This window comes from Penaeus monodon, chromosome 6 (assembly GCF_015228065.2).
Source record: "Penaeus monodon isolate SGIC_2016 chromosome 6, NSTDA_Pmon_1, whole genome shotgun sequence".
Taxonomy (NCBI): Eukaryota; Metazoa; Arthropoda; class Malacostraca; order Decapoda; family Penaeidae; genus Penaeus; species Penaeus monodon.
In genome coordinates, this window is record NC_051391.1 from 44,770,774 (window position 1) to 44,775,901 (window position 5,128).

At 32.3% G+C, this 5,128-nt stretch overlaps 1 pseudogene; it reads left to right on the forward strand.

Annotated features, from left to right (window-relative positions):
- The first annotated feature begins 519 nt into the window (after positions 1 to 519).
- Positions 520 to 1,616, forward strand: LOC119574530 (annotated as a pseudogene).
- Positions 1,617 to 5,128: the final 3,512 nt, after the last annotated feature.

The window sequence follows — 5,128 nt, forward strand, 5'->3', positions numbered from 1 at the left end:
TATATATATATATATATATATATATATATATATAAATTCATATAATTATATATATAGTCAGACATAGGGGACTGACCTAGACACACAGATATTGTCCTTACACAAACACACAAAGTATATTTCTGTATGTATATGTTTGTGTATGCGTGTGTATGTGCGAATTAGTATACCTGAATATTTATATACATCTATATGTGTGCATGTATATATATAGATAAAGATACATATATACACATATATTTATATATGTATGTGTGTTTGTGGCTATATAAATTATGGCCATATAGATGACGGAAAATATCGATAAAAACGCATAACTATTATTGAAGCACTTCTCACAAGGTTGTACCGTAAGTATTCATCTCATTGAAGTTGAGAACTAGAAGTTTCACGAAATTTCAGATGAAGATGTTGCCAAGCATACCATAATCCTGCGTAGACATTGGGCGCACACCCAACTCGCGCCACATAAAAGCCTCAGCAGCCTCCTCTTGCTAGACACAACAGAAACAACACTCTTTGAGAGAAGAGCGTAAACTGCAGCTTTATCTACATTTCTACGAAACTCTACCTAATTGAAGCGATAAACCCTAGAGAAATATGGAGAACAAAAATACTACCACCCTTAATGAACAGAAACCGGTAGACTCTCCCAAATGCAAAGAGGATTCACTTCTCCACATCGCTGAGAGGGGACTGTTCTTCCATGATTCCTTCTTCGAGGATATTCGGAAGCACTTTGAAACAGCCATCGACCAAATCCTGGATACGTGGGGAGAATCTAAAAACCGTGAGTGATCCGATAAGTAGCTACAGACGCATTAGAGAGCGCAATTTGCAGCAAGAGAACCAAGTCATGGCCTTCAGCGAAGACGACCAGAATCACAAGGTTAGTTTTACAATCTAAAAACAAAGTGAATCGTAAAAACACTCATTCAAATATCCATATACATGAATGCAAGAATATCGTGAAATAAAAAGCAATTCAAATTGAAGATTAAAAAAAAAAGTCACTCAAACCGGTTATTTAGATATTCATCAGAATGAGAATGAAAAAAATAAAAGTAGGAAAAAAATACTTTTCATTGATTCTATATATACAGGTTGTGCTAGATGTCCATGATTTCAAGAGTGGAGACGTTAAGGTTAGAGTGGAAGACAATCAAGTGGTGGTGGAAGGTCGAGTGGAAAAGGAAGAGGGCAACTTCAAGTCCATGAAAAGCTTCTGTCGACGTTTCAACTTCCCAGGCAAAGTGGATATGGAGGCCGTGACTTCCGCGATGTCTTCCGATGGCGTCTTGACTGTCACGGCTCCGAAGATTCCACAGGCAGCATAGGAAAACATATTTCATTAGATGAAAGGTGTAATCTAATGTTAAAGACGATGTATATTTAAGTAAAAGATTATTTATTTTTTCATTTTATTTTATTTATTTATTTATTTTCTTTAATAAACTTTAGTTATTTGCATGTGCGTAAGACTTTACCTGCCTTCCTTTCTCGAGAACTTATCGAAATAATAATAAATGTCGACTGTCGCATAAATTGCATAATACATTGTACTTCGAAACTCTTGAAGAAAAAACGAACCAAATGCACAGAGGGTTCACTATTTCTAAGTGATGTGACCTGTGATATATATATTTATGTATATATATGCACATACGCGTGTGAGAGTTAGTGTGTGAGTGTGTGTGTGTTTGTACATATATATATTTTATACACATATTTATAGCGTGTGTCTATATACATAAATGATTGTTTACTTAGATGCATTCATAGGCAGCATAAGAAAAAAATTCATTAGGTGAATGTAAAATCTGAAGTGAAGGACAATGATGTTTTAAAGTGATCATTTATTGTTATTTTAGATAATATATATATATTTTTTCAATAAATTACTTTTGTTTGGATACCTTATTCGATTGTTTACTTCCTTGAAGAAGAAATTAAAGTACAAATGCAAAAAGTGTTCATATCTTCCAATTGTTGTGACCTGTGTACTCATGACTATTTTTCGATATTAATTAAATTTGAACAATCGTTTACTAAACACTTTGTGTAAGAGGAAAGTTACATTACTGTAAATCCCACTGAGTGACTCTTTAGGAAGACATAAACAATAGTATTAGTCGTTAGGTTAGTCGTTAGGTTCATATGAGCAATCAATTAAATTACTGTTTTTGTAAATTTCCAAGGCAAAGTATACATGGAAGCTGATAATTTTGCAGGAAATACATGAAATAACATAGACACGCACACACATGTATACAAAGTAGATACATATGTAAACATATATACATATATATGTGTGTGTGTGTATATATATATATATATATATATATATATATATATATATATATATATATATATATATATACACAAATACGCTACTGTGTGTGTGTATATTTATGTGTATATGTATATATATATGTATGTCAATATGTCTATATATATGTAAGTATACATATGTAATATATGTATATGTATATATATGCATATATATATATATATATATATATATATATATGCACACACACACACCACACACACACACACATATATATATATATGTATATATATTAATCGATTCTACATACAGGTTGTTTTGGATGTTCATGACTTTAAGAGTGGAGACGTTAAGGTTAGAGTAGAGGACAATCAGATGGTGGTGGAAGGTCGAGTGGAAAAGGAAGAGGGCGACTTCAAGTCCATGAAAAGCTGCTGTTGACGTTTCAACTTCCCCGGCAAAGTGAACATTGAACCCGTGATTTCAGCGGTGTCTTCAATAGCGTCTTGACTGTCACAGCTACGAAGATTCTAAAAGCAGCATAGGAAAACATATATCATTAGCTAAAATTGTTATCTAATCTTAGAAACAATGTAAGTTTAAGAATTATTTATTATTTTGGATAATGTTACAGTGAATTAGGCATTTTTCTGTTTTCAAATAAATGCGTTTAAGAGCATTACAAGGTTAATTGTGAGGATCACATGAAAAATAACTCAGTGGGTAGTTTTTGTTTATTACTCAGGGAAAGCGTACATAGTAGCTGTTGATTATGCAGGAAATGCCATATATTATATATTAAAATATATATATAATAATTTTAAAATAATATATAATAATATATATATATATATTATATAGTATGTATATATAATATTATATATATATATTTTATATATATATATATGTATGATTATATTTTATATATATAAAATATCTAATTTTATATATATATATATTATATATATAAATCATATGATATTATATTAGTTCCAAGACTAATATATACATATATATATGTAGACACACACACACAGATGTCCTTAAACAAACACTCAAAGTATGTTTGTGTATGTATGTGCGAATTAGTGTAACTAAATATTTACATACATCTATATGTGTGCATGTATATATATAAATTTATATATGTATGTGTGTTTGTGGCTCTATATAAATTACGGCCATATTGATGATGGAAAATATAAACGCATAATTATTATTGAATCATTTCTCACAAAGTTGTACCGTAGACATTCATCTCATTGAAGTTGAGAACTAGAAGTTTCACGAAATTCAGATGAAGATGTTGCCAAGCATACTATAATCCTGTGTCCAAACGAAGGTAGACATTTTGGGGCACAGCCAACTCGCGCCGCATAAAAGCATCAGCAGCCGCCTCTTGCTAGACACAACAGAAGCAACACCCTTTGAGAGAAGAGCGCAAACTGTAGCTTTATCTACATTTCCACGAAAACTTACTTACTATTAAAAAAAAAAAAAACGAAAACCTAGAGAAACAGGAGAACAAAAATACTACCCCCTTACTGAACAGAAACGGTAGATCTCCTAAATGCAAAGAGGATTCACTTCCCCTCGCAGAGAAGGAACTTTTTTCATGATTCTTCTTTACGATATCAGAAGCAATTTGAGACAGCCACGACCAAATCCTGGATAGGTGGGGAGAAGCAAATCGTGAGTGATCTCATGAAAGTACAGACGTGAAGAGACGCAATATGCACAAAAAAACAAGTCATGGCCTTCAGCGAAGACACAGAATTAAGGAGTTTACATTAAAAATAATGGGACGTAAAAACAATCATCAAAATATCATATACAGGAAACAAGAAGAAAAGACGAGAGAGAAGAAAAAAAAATAAATGAAGGTTAGGGTTTTTTTTTTTTTTTTTTTTAATAAGTCACGCAAAACCGATTATTTAGATATTCAATAGAATAAAAATGAAAACCATAAGAACAGGGAAAAATACTTTTCATTGATTCTAATAAGGTTGTGCTAGAGGTCCATGACTTAAGAGTGGAGACGTTAAGTTAGAGTGGAAAGACAATCAGTGGTGGGGAAAGGGCGATGGAAAGAAGGGCGACTTCAAGTCATGAAAAGCTTCTGTCGACGCTCAATTTCCAAGCAAAGTAGATATGGATATGTAACTTCCGCAATGTCTTCCGATGGCGTTTTGACTATCACGGCTCCGAAGATTCCACAAGCAGCATAAAAAATAAAATATTGCATTGGCTGAAATAATAGTATAAGCTAAAAGATAATGTATGTTTGATTACTCATTGTTGATTTACATAATGTGAAAATTAAGGTTATTTATTTATTTATGTATTCTTTTAAATAAATGATTTGTTTACATATGTATATTACTTTACCTATCTTTCATTTCCGCGAAAAAACATCGGTTGCCTACTGTTGCATAGACTTCATAACGGATGGTTCTTCGAAACTTTTGGAGTAAAATCACAAGTTCTAAATCCAATTCCAATTATGTAGTTAATGGTTTAAAATTAATATGCTAGGCCTGTGCATTTATGGTTAATGGTTTAAACCAGGGGTTGGCAACCTCTGGCACGCGTGGCACACAGAGTGCTTTCCACGTGATTTGAAAGAGCATAGAAAAAAAAAGATAATCAACAAAACAGAGAGAGAAAGTGAGAGAGAATATGTATCGTAAATCGTTACTTTTATCATGGTTTAAATTTTCGTATGTTCCTAAATATATACATTTTTTCCTATGATACACTGAATTAAAACGATAATGTTTCGTAGCCGCGATAAGGTACAGGTGGGTAGGACGAGATGTAGACGAGTATGAGACACAT